Here is a 16,046-nt window from a genome sequence, read left to right as displayed (position 1 = left end):
CAGAACTGCCAGGTTAATGTTATCATAACTTATTCTAGAAACTGTGTAAACCTGTTATAGCAAAGCTACCATATCTAGCCCAGCAACTGTAATTGGAATAATGCTTCATTAACTCTGTGGCAGTTCATTGTCCTTCACCATGGTTTGTTCAGTTTTTGAAGGACCTGAGTGGTGATTAAGTTGGGAAGTCACGGAGACTACTATCCCTGCTTTCTTTTCTGTGGGTAGAACTGCCTTCCCCTCCCTCCAAGTACATATTTTTGTTTTGGTTTACTGTTTTAGTCAAGGAGAAACTTGGCTTTCTTCATTATGTAGCTCTTATACTACCATATTAAGGAACCAACATCAGCATTTTTGTTTCAACTACTAAGTATAATCTATTCTAATGATGTATTTGGAGTTTGGAAGAAATGACCACTGTGTGGGTTCATAAGTTCAATGGATGAACTGTGACATGGACCTAAGCTAGAACTCCATTTATTACTGGTTTCTCTATGCCCCAATATGGGGGACCACGGTAATGCTTTGGGTGCCTAGGTATCAATGCCAATTTAGATTCTTTCAATTCTTGAAAGGTCTGGGAATTCCCTTGTCCTCAGCACATGTTTACTTTAGTAAATGGCATTAAGCCCCTTTGAGGAAGGACTTGGGACTTACTACTGAATATATCTACTGTGATATTTCAGAATATTTCTTCAAAGGATCTGTTCTCTCCTTTAGTTAGTGGGTTCTGGGTCTGAGAGCAGGTTTATTAGAAATTAGGCAAGGAATACTCAATTTTTCTTGAAATGGCTGTTGTCAGCTTCCTGAATCATCTTGATTATTTAAAATAAGGACGACTTTCATTTATTGCCCATCTATTTTTGCTTCTAGAAACACTGTCTTCAATTGGCCATCTCCAAAGCTCTGTAAAAGATAGGCCTTCCTGATTGCTATTCCAATCTTGCTTCTTAACTGTGATAGTTGTGCTCACTTGCTTCAGGGGGCAAGTGCTGCCTTGTGGTCTACTTTTTCAAGATCCCCTCATCTCCATTGTCATGAGGGAGCCCAGGTTTGTAGCAAGTTTTATCACTAGACCTTCTCATGACTGGGTTCATGGACATGCGTCCTGTGCATTTACACAGGGTTGTACACTTAGAAGGGCCTCATGCTGTGTTTAGCGCTCTGCTGTTTCAGTCCTACAATTCTTTTTAACAATGGACTCCACATTTTCATTTTGCACTGAGCCTTGAAAATCATGCTGCCTGTCCTGGGCTTGCTCCTCAGGGCAGCCACTGCTGAACTTCTCAGTGGGACTGACGCTCTTCTCACTGTGCATTCTTGTGGCATCAACCGAGGGAGTGTGCTGTGTACCTTTTTGCAGATAACAGTAGACTTTATGTAGTATATCCACTTAACCATGCCTACCTTTTGGAGCCTTTTGATTCCTCATCCTTTCTTCTATTCTACTGGTTCTGGCATTTCTAGTTCTCTTGGTTTGGGCTACTGTTTTGTATAAGTTTCCAAGAGCCATCCTAGCAGTGTATAAGCATCATTTTCCAAGGTCCTTGCCAGAGTGTTGAATTTGTATTCTGAGAATGTGCCCATGTTAATAAACTCTTCCTATTCCAACTTCACATTCCTCTCTTTTCCCCCTGGATCTCACATTCTTTTAGAATCCATACTCACAGACATCCTTTCCAAGTTCCTGGCAGTATATGTCAGCCAGACCCTGCAGCACCATAAGCTCTTTCACTTTTGCCTTGAATTGGTGCTTACTTACTCTTTGTCAGTCTTTTTTCATGAATCACTGACCCTTAACAACCACTAAATTTCATTCTTAATGTTTGTCTTTTTCTCTCATCTCTTAAGCACAAGGAATATTGCATTAGCCACTGTCCCCTTCTTCTGCTATGACATTCATTGAAAGACTAGTGAAATTTGAACAGGTTTGAGGAAGCCACTCCTAATGGAAGGTGGGTATGGAGAGTACACTGCTCTAGCATGCTGTATACTCTCCATACCCCACCTTCCATTAGGAGTGGCTTCCTCATTGCCAGCCAACTGGTAGGTGATACGGTTCCCAAATCCCAATTTAGTGTCTTCTTCCTGGAGCCACTCCCAGCATCAGCCCACTTGATTAGGTTCCTTGGGAAGAGATTCTGAGATAATAAGGAGTTGCAAGCAGAAGAGGAAGGTTTGGGGGGAGAGGTTTTGGGAGATCCACTGGTTGAGAGGTCAGGGTGGTAAGATTGAGAACACTGAGAAGCTGACCTCCAATACAGTTAGAAGTGAGGTTTTAGCTGATCCCGAGGGAGGTTCTAGAGTTGAGATGGTCATCCAGGTTCTCCCAAATTGAGGCAAGGGGATTGGCTTTTATATCTCCATAGCAGCCAGTCATTAGTCATGAGACCACCTTCCCCAGGAGTGTAACCTGGGGCAAGGCAGTTCTCTGTGGCAGAGGTAATCCCCAGGGTAAGATGCAGATGTGAGCTCTCAGCAAGTAGAGATGGGGGCATTCACCCTCAAAAAAGGATCTGGATGGAGCACCACAGTACTGTAGCCAAATTGTAGTGTAAATAATAATGCCCTATTGAGAAGCTATATGATGAGCTGGAATAGATACATCTGAACACTGGAATTTAAACACATTTTCTTCTCCTGAATGTCAAATTTCAGTTCACAGACTAGATATTTCCAATGTAGCAAAAAAGGCATTCCAACGGCGGTCACAGCAATAATAAAATTGGGCATTTAAGTAAATATTGAACGTTTTGACACTCAGCTATGTTTAGTTTCACATTTTATTTATGCTTATTATTTGGCATAGCTCTTGTTCCTGATCTTATTTCAGAATATCTTTATTTAATTTTCTTTCTCTGCCATTTTTCCTTCATTTGTTCCACCACATTTACTTTTCTTCAGTTAGCTGACAATATAAATAGAAGCAGAAGAGCTCAGAAATCTACCCCAAATGCTACCCCACGCATGGGCTCATGATTTCAAATACCATGACTTTTGCATCACATTTTCTCTCACTTATATTCCTAATGAGGCTTACCTGCTTTTGTTCTCAGGGAAAAGCCTAGGTGGAAAATTCCAGCAATTCTTACCCTAGAGTCTTTTTTTTTTTTTAATTTCTTTTCAGCATAACAGAATTCATTGTTTTTGCACCACACCCAGTGCTCCATGCAATACATGCCCTCCTTAATACCCACCACCTGGCTCCCCCAACCTCCCACCCCCCCGCCTCTTCAAAACCCTCAGGTTGTTTTTCAGAGTCCACAGTCTCTCATGGTTCATCTCCCCCTCCAATTTCCCTCAACACTCTTCTCCTCTCCATCTCCCCATGTCCTCTGTGTTATTTGTAATGCTGTGCAAATAAGTGAAACCATATGATACTTGATTCTCTCTGCTTGACTTATTTCACTCAGCATAATCTCTTCCAGTCCCATCCATGTTGCTATAAGAGTTGGGTATTCATCCTTTCTGATGGAGGCATAATACTCCATAGTGTATATGGACCACGTCTTCCTCATCCATTCGTCCGTTGAAGGGCATCTTGGTTCTTTCCACAGTCTGGCGACCGTGGCCATTGCTGCTATAAACATTGGGGTACAGATGGCCCTTTTTTTCACTACATCTGTATCTTTGGGGTAAATACCCTAGAGTCTTGAAGCAAAAGCTAATATCTACCATCAAGCACGTAGAAAGTCTAGTAAATAAGACAGAGAAACTATTAAGCTTTGCCCCAATTGAAAGCTTTAGTTGAGTGGGCTTGGAATCTGCTCTGCAGGTTGGTGATATGGTTTATTATTTTATTACTTTTTCCTTCCTTCAAAATTATGCTAAGGTCAACATCTCTCATAAACTTTTAATTTTTTAAAAAATGAATCCAAGAACACTATTGCTTGAAATAGTTTTCTCATTGGATTGAGATTTTAAGTGGCTGATGGAAATAATTGCCTAAAATGGAAGAACATTCTTTTACCACTCAAAGCTGATAGGCCTGATACTACTTACGATGCAGGCAATTGTTCAATATTATTATTGGCTGGTGTCCTGGTAGTCCCTCTTTGTCTCCCTTGTCTCCTTTGGGAAGATGCAGGGTGCTCTTGTTGCTTGCGGCTTTGCTCTGCTCAGCTGCACATTCTCTGGCTCCTGAATGCTTCGTTGACAGGTCCCCCATGATACAGGGCAGGTATATGAGTGTCATTGACATCTGTGTGAATGATGACTTCTGTTTCACCATAAATCACCTGAATATTTATGTCCTAGACTACTTGAGATCCTAGAAACTTCCTGTTTACAGAGGCAGTAAGAACAAAACATATTATCTACTTTGTTGTAGTGGAATATAACCTCAAATCTCACTCTCAGTTTTCTAGTTACCAGAAAAAAAAAAATGATTTCCAATGTTAGATCCCTCCATTATAGGTAAAGAGTTCACTGAACTTCAAACAACATAAAATAATTTTCAAACATTCCACATAGCAAATGAAGCAAGGAGTGGTGGGTGATTCAATCAGTCTGGAAAGCTGGCCTGATATTCATCTAGGGAGCAATGGGTATTATCAAGAAGGAAGACAAATTCTCTTCTTTCTCCTTTTTAAATCATAGGTGAGAATATTTGCACAGAGAAGCTTTAAAATCACAGACAGTGGCCAGCCCATGTTTCCTGGGAGTGTTTATACTCTCTGCACAGGAAACCATGCTTTGTAAAGAGAGAGATGTGGGCGCTGGGCCACAGCTGCCTCAGTCCCATTAAGCTAGAACTCTCACAGTCAGATAATATAGACAGCCCTGAAACACAATAGGGAGTGAGGATGAGCAATATTTCGGAGGCTGCACTCAAAACACATCATTATCTGGCTTTTCTATTTCAATAATTTGTAAGCAGCCTGCCTCTTCTGTAAACAGACCAGCAGGAACGCAGAAAGCCATGGTAGTTACTGTATCTCTACTGCTTAGGATTCAGGAGACTACATCAATTTTAATGTATTGAAATGTGGAACTATCTTGGAGGGGCTCTTATTTGGAATATGACCATTGGAAAAGCCTGGGCTCCTTTAAAGAATGTGGAGTGAGGATCATTTCATGACACTTACTTGCCTAGTATCCCCGTAAGTGAACATCATTGTTACAAAGCAAATGTTAGCTAATAGTTCTACACTAATGTTTTCTGGCTAGATTTGGGAATAGAAATATGAATGGAAGCTCATTATAATTACTTATTGCTCTGTCCTGCTATAAGAATTACTTATATCATACACAATTATAGTTAAGGCGCCAGGCTGAGTCTAGGCCTTGCTCACCTTTGGATTCCTATATATTTGGGTATGTCCTGAGTCATGAAGAAGCCCTTTGAGAAGGTAATGGGGGTCCTGAGTGTAGCGTGGGTCTATCCTTTGCACTTTGGCTGGTTCATTAGGTATTATTCCAGACCTTATGAAGAGGGATTACAATAAAAGATAGAATAGGTATAAAAGAATTCTTTGTCTAAGACCTCTGAAAGGTAATGATTGCATGAAAGCATAACTCTGTGGCTTTTATTGCTGAGGATAACCTTAGAGGACGGTGAAGAACTCTTGCCTGTTGAGGGTCAGTAGGTACATGCACTCTGTATGGGACAGAATGAGACAATGGATCATCAGGCGAGACCCACCTGGAACTGGCTCTGAAGGGAAGCTGGAGAGGCCACAAGCCACACTGTGTGGTCACTGACACCCTTGATATAAACACAGATAGCATGGAGGCTTAATGGGTGGCTGGAAGCTTTTCTTTTCCTTTTCTCCCTTCCTCCCTCCCTTCCTCTTTCTCTCTCAATCTCTTTCTATCTCTTCCCCCCAGCCTTTCTTTCTTTCTTAAATTGTTTACAGTGTAACTGACACACAGTGCCACATTAGTCTTGGGTACAACACGGTGACTCAACTTCTGTATTTGTTATGCTACACTCTCTACAAGTATAGATACCATCTGGCAGCCTACAACACTATTATTACAATATCATTGATGGTATTCCTTCTGCTGTGCCTTTTCTTCCTATGACTCATTCATTCTGACTGGACGCCTGCATCTCCCATTTCTCTTCATGCATTTTGCCCACCTCCCTCACGTTCCTTCCTTCTGGCAACCATCAGTTTGTTTTCTGTATTTATAGGTCTGATTCTTTTTGTTTATTCATTTGTTTTGTTTTATTTTTTTATTCCACATATGAGTGAAATGATATGATATTTGACTTTCTCAGTTTACTCTCAAGGTCTATCCATGTTGTTGCAAATTATAAGATCTCCTTTTTATGGCTATGTAATATTCCATTATATATCATTTCATTTATATAAATACCACACATCTTCCTTATCCGTTTCTCTATTCATGGATACTTAATGTTGTTTCCTTAACTTGGCTATTGTAAATAGTGCTGCAGTAAACATAGGGGTACATATATCCTTTTGAACTAGTGTTTTCATTTCTTTTGGGCAAATACGTAGTAGTGGAATCATTGGATCACGTGGTATTTTTATTTTTGATTTTTTGAGGAACCTCCACACTGCATTCCATTGTGGCTGCATCAGTTTACACTTCCACCAGCAGGGCATGAGGGTTCATTTTTCTTCACATTCTCCCCTATTCTTGCTGATTTAAAAAGAAAATTTTTTTTTAGCCATTCTAACAGACATAAGGTGATAACTCACTGTAGTTTTGATCTGGATTTCCCTGATAATGAGTGATGTTGAGCATCTTTTCATGTGTCTGTTGGCCATCTGTGTATCTTCTCTGGAAAAATGTCTATTTGGGTCCTCTGCCCATTTTTTAATCAGACTGTTCCTTTTTTTGGTGTTGAGTTATACACGTTCTTTATATATTTTAGATATAACCCCATTTAGGATATATCACACGCAAATACTTCCTCCCACTCAGTAGCTTGCTTTTTTGTTTTATTGAAGGTTCTCTTTGCAGTGAAAAAGCTTCTTATTTTGCTGTAGTCCAAATAGTTTATTTTTGCTTTTGTTTCCTTTGCCTTTAGAGACATATCTAGAAGTGTGTGGCTATGATGCCAGCTTTTCTGATGCCTGCCTGGCAGCCTATGTTTTCTCTATGGCCCATAGTTCTCAACTACTGGCAATTTTTCCTGCCAGAGGGTATCTGGCACTGTCCAGAGACATTTTTAGTGATGACAATTCAGTGGGGTGTGTGTGGTAGGGAAAGGAGATGTTATTACTGCCGTATGATGAGAGGAAGCCAAGGATGTTGGTACACCCCAACATGCTCAGAACAGTCCTATTCTCCCCTACAAAACAAGGTATTATCTGGTCCAAAATGTCAATAGAGCTAACATCTATAGCTAACTTACATCTAAGACTGTGTCACTATTGTGGCTTTGGTAAAGAAAGCAGGACATAGAGGTGTCTCTGGGCAAATGAGATGATCCATTCCACCAGCACATGTGACACATCCTGATGAGGATTCCAGAGCTTTCTGTGAGGGCTTCAAAGGGAAGATACTCCTGCCAACAAAAAGAAGTGTGGTGCCACATTACTCTAATTTGGGGTACAAACAGTATTCCTTGGGTGTCCAGCTTTTGCAGATTTAAACTTGGTGAGCATTTAATTTTAAGTACAATAACCATAGTCTTTCTGTAGGCTTTCAAATCACCTGAAAGAGGTTTACCTCACCCTTAAGATCAAATACCTGAAGGGAGGTACTGCCAGTTGCTTGGCAGATGTATTCCTTTTTGAATTCAGTTGACTTTTGTCGACTGCTTGTTATATGGCAGGCATTTTGCTGTAAGGGTGACAAGAATAAGGCAGACTCCTTCTGGAATTAAATTCTTGTGAGGAAGATGTCTGTGAATGAATATGTACTCAAGCAATTAATTGGTCACTTTTATTTTAAAGTTGTGTAGAAAAGTACCCAGTATTAGGAATATGTGTAAGGGAGATCCTAATGGAATTTTGGTCTTCAAAGGAAGTTTTCTGTGATGAAGGGATGCCTTTGCTCAGGTTGCTTGGGCTTCCTTACAGCATGACAGCTGAGTGTCAAGAACCCAAACCGCAAGAGATCAAGGCTGAAGTGAATGGCATTTGTGATCTAGCCTTGAAAGTCACATTACCTCACTTCTGCCACAGTCTTGGATAAGACAATCACAAGGGTCTGATAGTTATCAAAGAAAGGGTGACATAGGCACTACAACTTGATGGAAGGTATATGAAGATCACATTTTAAGAAAAACAAGTAGGATGTGTGGTATTCTGCAGTCATATTTGGAAAATATAGTCAGCTATAATTGAAACAAGTAATTGAGTATAAATTTTTGCTTGAATTACTTATGTTTTTGAACTAGAGATAAACTCTAGTTTTCTCTGGAAATATAGAAATAATATAAAGATCTCTTAAATAAAGAGATAATATAAAATCAATAAAAAATAATAACTGGGTGAAAGGTTACTATGCTAGTGAATACAATAATAACTTATGAATCTTAGTCTTATGGTTAGATTTTTGATCCTTTGGAAAATTGTTTAGGTTAATTTAAGAGCTCATAGTTACCAGTGGGTGCTTTAAGTCCAGAGTGGTTTTGTAAAAACAAAAGATTTTGTTGTTAATGAGATGCTGTTTTGTTTTGCCTTTTTTTTTTTTTTTAAGATTTATTTATTTTTAGAGAGGGAGTGAGCACATGAGAGCAGGGGTAGGGATGGGAAGGGAGGGGCAGAGGGAGAAGAAGAGAGCGTCCCAAGCAGATTACGTGCTGAGCACAGAGCCCTATCAAGCAAACAAATAGTACTTGATCCCATGTGCTTGATCCCATGACACTGAGATCATGCATGACCTGAGCCGAAACCAAGAGTTGGATGCTTAACCGACTGAGCCACACAAGCCTCTCCCCCTCGCCTTTTTTTTTTTTTTTTGGTCTGTTTTTAAGCTATAGTCCAACAGAACTTTTTTTCTGTTTATGAGATTCTATTTTTGTAAATAAAAAAGCTCAACAATATTAATGTATGTAAAGAAGACACTCTCATATTTTTAATTAATTGTAAAAAGCTCCTTGTGATAGAGCATACCTTGTTTTGAAGTTTATTTCTCCATTTGTTACAATGAAGACTTCTCCATCTGGAGCAAAGAAAATGAAAAAATCTGAAGAGGTGAATGTATACTCCTGAAAAATTGGGAGAAAAGGAGGATTTTGCAGAAAAATATTCTGTCTTACCTGAAATGAATAGTTTATGACATTTTATGATCATTAAAATCATAATTTTCAACTGGATTATTGACCACTGTTAAGAGATTTGAATTTCACAGTAGAGTCAATGACCCAGTATAGTTATTACTGCTTGTTTTGTAGACTGTTTTGTGTCTTTCGTGTACTGTTTCAACATTAAATTTTAAGGATTTCTTAGATGATATTATGGGATTAACTTGCATCTTGAGTTTACAATGAAGTCCTTCAATGACAGCCCTTGACCGAAGCAATTTTCATAATTATTATTGACCTGAGAAAATGTCCTTGCCAGAAGGATCGTGCCAGTATATCACAGAATACAAATAGTGTTCATCATATAAAAAGATAGGACAAGGCCAGTGTCATCTGCAGAAGGTAGGAAATCTTTGCTGCAGATGATCTGCAGACTTCTTTTGTTGAACAGTTGGTGCAAGTTGGGTTCCCAGGGGAGACTCGAAAACAGGTACAATTGTAGCAGGAGATTTGTTGGGGAGTGCTGTTAACATCAACACCTCTGGGAGAATGAAATGATCCTGTGGAGTGTTGTGGAACTGAGAAGGTCCTAGAGTGTATGAAATAGACACAAAGGGACCAGGACCTTATGTCCTGATATTAACCATCAGTGGATGTGGGCTGACCCAGAGGAAGGAGTAGGACTTTGGGTGAAATGATTCTCTTTAGACACAAACAGCATAAGTGTTTCGGTTCTGAGGAGAGCGCAACACAGCATCCACCACAGAAGTTTTTTTTTTTTTTTTTATAATTTTATTTTTTATAAACATATATATATATATTTTTTTTTCCCCCCAGGGGTACAGGTCTGTGAATCTCCACGTTTACAAACTTCACAGCACTCACCATAGCACATACCCTACCCAATGTCCATAACCCCCCCCTTCTCCCAACCCCCCTCTGCCCAGCAACCCTCAGTTTGTTTTGCACCACAGAAGTTTTTTGAGGTACTGAGGGACATACCATGATCAGCATAGAACCTAGGCCAGCAAATGTAGATGATAGAGGAAGTTTTATTTTGAGGAAATAAATTGTGATTCAAAACCCACCAGAATCAAGCCCAAGGTCTGTCGTACTCATTCTAATCGCCAGGTAATACGTGGCTGTGAAATGTGAGGTTTGTACCATTTCCAGAAGTTGCCGTGTTAGATACTTCAAGTTTCCACAGATTTGCAATTCTCATGCTTAACTGTGAATGAAAGAGGAGAAATGAACACATTGTGAATGATATTTGTTAATAATCGTAAAAATAGTTTAAATCATCAAAGATGTTTATTTTAAGGCCCTTTGTCCTGCTGCTCAATGCCAAACTGTTAGCAAGTAGAGTTGCACAGATGTGTTGTAAATGTACTGTTCTACCTCTGGATAAAAAATTGAATCTTGGAGTGCCTGGATGGCTCAGTTGTTTAAACATCTGCCTTCAGCTCAGGTCATGATCCTGGGGTCCTGGATCAAGCCCTGTTTCTGGCTCCCTTCTCCATGGGGAACCTGCTTCTCCCTCTCCCTCTGCCCCTCCCCTCCTTGTGCTCCATGCACTCTCTCTTTCTCTCAAATAAATAAGTACAATCTTAAAAAAAAAGAAAAGAAAAGAAAAGAAAATTGCATCTTGTCATCTCGAGAGGGTCATCACAGATATCTCCTAGGAAAGAAATGGTTCACATCTTATAGGACCCATGCTTGTAGGACCCATTAATGCTAGGCTTTAATGACATCAGAATGGTCCAATTATAAAATCTCATCCATGGGGAGACAGTGTATAGTAGTATAAAAGCGTAGATTCTACATGGTTTAGAGCACAGTTGTACTATTTGCTTGGTGTGCCTCAGAAAATTAAATCTTCAGTTATTTCATTTTCTCAGCTCTAAACTGGGTATAAAAATAATAATACTAGGATTTTGAAAATTAAATGACTAATACGTGTGCATGGCAGAGAGTAAGTGCTTTGTAGGTGTTTATAACGTTCAGATGTGGGTGTTTTTTTTTGTTTGTTTTTTTTTTTTAAGAAAAATATAAGAGAGAACCAGCTATCTCTGTGTTAAATTATTGCACTATTATTGGGGACTGGAGGTATACCTTTTGCTGTATGGAAAATCAAATAATGTTTGATTGTTAAACAGTCAGTATATTTGAATGTTGTTAGAGTTGACATTTGAAGGTTTTCCTCAACTCTCTCCATATGGGTCAGGAAAAGACTTCAAAGAAGAACAACCTTATTCTAACTCTTTGTTGAAAAAGGGTGAGACTCGGAATTTATTTTCAAGAAAAACCTATGTGTCATACATCTTTGATATATTATTTCATTTAACCTTTACAGCAACCCTTGAGATTTGTGCTGTAATTTCCTCCTTCTTACTGTTGGAGGGGAACAAGACAAGAGGTTATGAAGAGAAGCTGGAACAGGGTTTAGGATCTGAAAACAAGTCTGTGTGACATCATTATAGTGCTTGGGTGGTGGTGGAACGGGGTGCTGGCCACTCCATTATAATTCAGGTTGGATGATGTATGTGTAGAATATAGATGGCCAGAGAGTCCTTTCCACACTGTGACCAGCTGCAAAGGTGTTTCTCCTGGGGGGAATTCACTAACTGCCTTCTCTGGGACCACTGGTCTTTGGGTTAATTAGTTAGTTATTCCAGTAACAAACAAAAAGCATGAACAAAAAGCATGAAAACTCCTTTGGTCAGGTAAATACTAAATTGCTTGGTGTATGTCCCCCCAAGAATATAAGACAAACCTATCATTGCAAAACAGTGTTTTTCTTTTCTTTACTTGTCTTCTCCTTCTCTTCTCTTCTTTCTTCTTTCCTCCTCTCCTCTCCTCTTCCCTCTTCTCCCCTCCTCTCTCTTCTTCTCCCCTCCCCACCCTTCTTTTCTGTTTGCTTTTCTTCTCCTTGCTTTTCTTTTCTGGTTAAAGATTAAGTTATGTAAGTAAGAAAAGGTGTTAATGTTTGCCAGAGGCCACTGGAAATCAGTATATTTTTGTTTTAAGACACCTTGTATTGTAGCTCTTTCAAGGATATTTGGAGACAGAAGAGGAAACAGCTAAAGGAAGTCACTGTGGTGGTGAAAATTCTCCTCTTGAAGGCCTGTTCCTAATGTTTTCTACTGCAGAATATTATGTTGATTCAGGAAATTAGCTTTGCATTTTTTAAAACTATAATTTAGATGAGGACTATATTTAGGTCAGAGAGAAAAAGATAAAGATGCGATTTTCAAGTTCTAAAATCTTACATTTGGACAGTTCTTCTTATAGTTGCTCAGTTGACATACTTTCCTTTTCTGTAAGTAAAATGGCTTGTACTCCTCTTCTGTTCCAGGAAATCTCAGAGCTCTCCCTGATATCCAAATCTTAAGACATACAGAGGAGCAAAATGTCTTTCTGCAGGGGTGCCTGGGTGGCTTAGTGGGTTAAGCCTCTGCCTTTGGCTCAGGTCATGATCTCAGGATCCTGGGATCAAGCCCTGCATCAGGCTCTTTGCTCAGAACGGAACCTGCTTCCCCACCCCTCCGCCCCCCTCCGCCCCCCACCGCCTGCCTCTTTGCTTCCTTATGATCTCTCTCTGTCAAATAAATAAAAATCTTAAAAAAATAGTCTCTCCAAATTTGTGAAGAAGAGTATCCAATTATTCAAAAATTTACTGATCTAGAAATCATGAAACAAATACAGTTTATTTTGGATTAAAAAAAAAACAACTCAGTGGATATGCACAGAGCTTTGCACTTGACAGGCTAAAGGAAATCAGGTTGAAAATGACCGGGTGTAATTAAAACAGGGGGATGACCATTAATTCATCAGAATAAGAAAGTAAAAGAATAAAGGAATGAAAAGATCTCTTTCTATGTATAAACCATTTTTTGAAAAGAAGAACTGTGTGGCTAGAGAAGAATAACAGTGAAACATTAAGTGGGAGTATGTGGAAAGGAACAATTCTAGAAGATCAAAAATAGTATACATACACAATAGGTATCTCAACTTTTCACAAATTTATGCCAATATCAGTGCCTCTCTACTGGTTTTTTTTGAATGCAAGATTCATAGAATATATTAAAAACAAAAATTTACCCTCTCTCAAGCCAGTAAAAATGTGAGACAAATTTTCTACCAAGTCATTTAGCATCATGACCAGATGGTTAAAGAAGATAAATTTTAAGGGTTGATTTTCAAGTTTTAGAGGAAACTGCTGTTGGTTTTCAGTTTGGTGCATTTCATAGTGCACATTTGCATATGAAAAATGCTCCTATAATATTGCAGTTAATTTACTGGGCAAACAGCTTGAATATATATTGAGGCTTTATGGTGCCAAGACACCCAGTTGATCTGATAAAATTACAAGTGAATTTGGGAGTGGAGGAGAAAGGAGTAATAAATCAGTTATATGTTAACTTGCAGAAGAAAGAAAATGCTTGCCTATTCTCCAACTCTCCCCACCTTTTCAACTGGTTGAATTTACATTGTGCAGACAAAATGTGATTGTGTTAGCACTTGGTTATTGATTAAGCCTCTTAAAAAGAGTAAGTTACTTGGTTGCTTTAATTGATTCATTTTTTAAATTGGCAGTAAAATCCTTGAAAAATACTAGACCTATGTAAACACAGTCTGAGTACACACTCATAAAATTTAACCGATGTTGGATACCCACTCTATCAAGGCATCTTGTTAAAGTAATGAAATACTAATTTAATTCTCTAATTATTAAAAAAAATGGGGCACCTTGGTGTCTCAGTCAGTTAAGTTTCTGACACTTGATTTCAGCTCAGATCATGATTTCAGTGCCGTGAGATGGTGGAGCCCTGTGTTGGGTTCTGTGCTGAGCAAGGAGCCTGCTCAAGATAATCTCTCTCCTTCTTCCTCTGATCCTCCTTCTCTCTCCCTCTCTCTCTTTCAAAAGGAAACAAAAACAAAAACAAATGGGCTAGCAATTAAGCAAAATGTATCTTTCACCCTGCACACATCATTAAATGGGTCTGTTATATGAATGAAAGAAGAAATATTTCTGGTTAATCCAAACAAAATGTTAGGCAGGCACAGTTCTGTAATTTAAATGTGAGTTTGTCTGCAGTGGACATTGTTGTTGCTTCTCCAGCATTAGTACCATCCGTCCTTTATCTGGTGGATGGAGGCCAGGCAGTCCCCTTTTCTCCCATAGTATGAGGAATTAGTTGGTCCAAATTGTCAATAAAGCTAACATGTATGACTAACTCACATCTATAACTGCATCACTGTTGCGGTTTTGATAAAGAGAGCAGAACATAGAGGTGTCTCTGAAATGAGATGATCCATTCACCAGCACATGTGACACATCCTGATGAGGATTCCAGAGCTTTCTGTGAGGGCTTCAAAGGGAAGATACTCCTGCCAACAAAAAGAAGTGTGGTGCCACATTACTCTAATTTGGGGTACAAACCAGTATTCCTTGGGTGTCCAGCTTTTGCAGATTTAAACTTGGTGAGCATTTAATTTTAAGTACAATAACTATAGTCTTTCTGTAGGCTTTCAAATCACCTGAAAGAGGTTTACCTCACCCTTAAGATCAAATACCTGAAGGGAGGTACTGCCAGTTGCTTGGCAGTTGTATTCCTTTTGAATTCAGTTGACTTTTGTCGACTGCTTGTTATATGGCAGGCATTCTAGCTGTAAGGGTGACAAGAATAAGGCAGACTCCTTCTGGAATTAAATTCTTATGAGGAAGATGTCTGTGAATGAATATGTACTCAAGCAATTAATTGGTCACTTTTATTTTAAAGTTGTGTAGAAAAGTACCCAGTATTAGGAATATGTGTAAGGGAGATCCTAATGGAATTTTGGTCTTCAAAGAAAGTTTTCTGTGATGAAGGGATGCCTTTGCTCAGGTTGTTTTGGCTTCTTACAGCATGACAGCTGAGTGTCAAGAACCCAAACCGCAAGAGATCAAGGCTGAAGTGAATGGCATTTGTGATCTAGCCTTGAAAGTCACATTACCTCACTTCTGCCACAGTCTTGGATAAGACAATCACAAGGGTCTGATAGTTATCAAAGAAAGGGTGACATAGGCACTACAACTTGATGGAAGGTATATGAAGATCACATTTTAGGAAAAACAAGTAGGATGAGTGCTATTGTTGCAGCCATATTTGGAAAATGCTGTCAGCCGCAAGCAAAAAAGAGTAAATCAGTACAAATTTCTGTTTGGGTCATTTCTCTTTTTGAACCCTCTGGGTAGTTGACATGATCTCTAGGTTCACAAGTGGACTCTAATCGGCAGAGCATGTAGTGAAATTCTATCTCCCTTGTCATGGTCATTGCTTTAGGAGTTTCACAGGAGTTCTTTCCAGTCTGAGTGAAGGCCATGGTGGTTATTCAGAGTTTGGGAGAGGAAGCACCATCTTTTCTTCTGGATGGTGTGGTGTCTTGATATGAGGTCTAGGACTGCTACAAATACTTTGTTTTTGAGAGGAAAGACTGTCTCAGGACCAAGATGGTATATCAGGGTGGGCAGAGCTCAGTGAATGACAGAGATATAGATTGGAGTCCTTATCAAACCATATCAGAAACTTTAACATCCTCTAGACTGCATGAGCCAGTGCATTACCTTTTAAGTGAGTTTTTGTTGGATCCTCCATTACATGAGAAGAAATCATCCGAAGTGATCCCATGACCCAATAACACCAAGGCCAAGGACTCTTAATGGTCTTCAGTCTACTATCCCCTACCCTTCCCTTCCCTGCCTCCAACATTCATAGGAGACTTCTTTTCTAAAGCTGTTTCTAAATTTTAGTTTGATATATAAAGAGGATTAAGGGTAAGGGTAAGTCTCCATACTTTCCTATTTTAGCTTCAGAAAGCCTTCAAATACTTG

This window comes from Lontra canadensis, unplaced genomic scaffold (genome assembly GCF_010015895.1).
Source record: "Lontra canadensis isolate GAN:19392208 unplaced genomic scaffold, GSC_riverotter_1.0 scaffold29, whole genome shotgun sequence".
NCBI classification, from domain to species: Eukaryota; Metazoa; Chordata; class Mammalia; order Carnivora; family Mustelidae; genus Lontra; species Lontra canadensis.
This window is presented reverse-complemented; position numbering follows the sequence as displayed.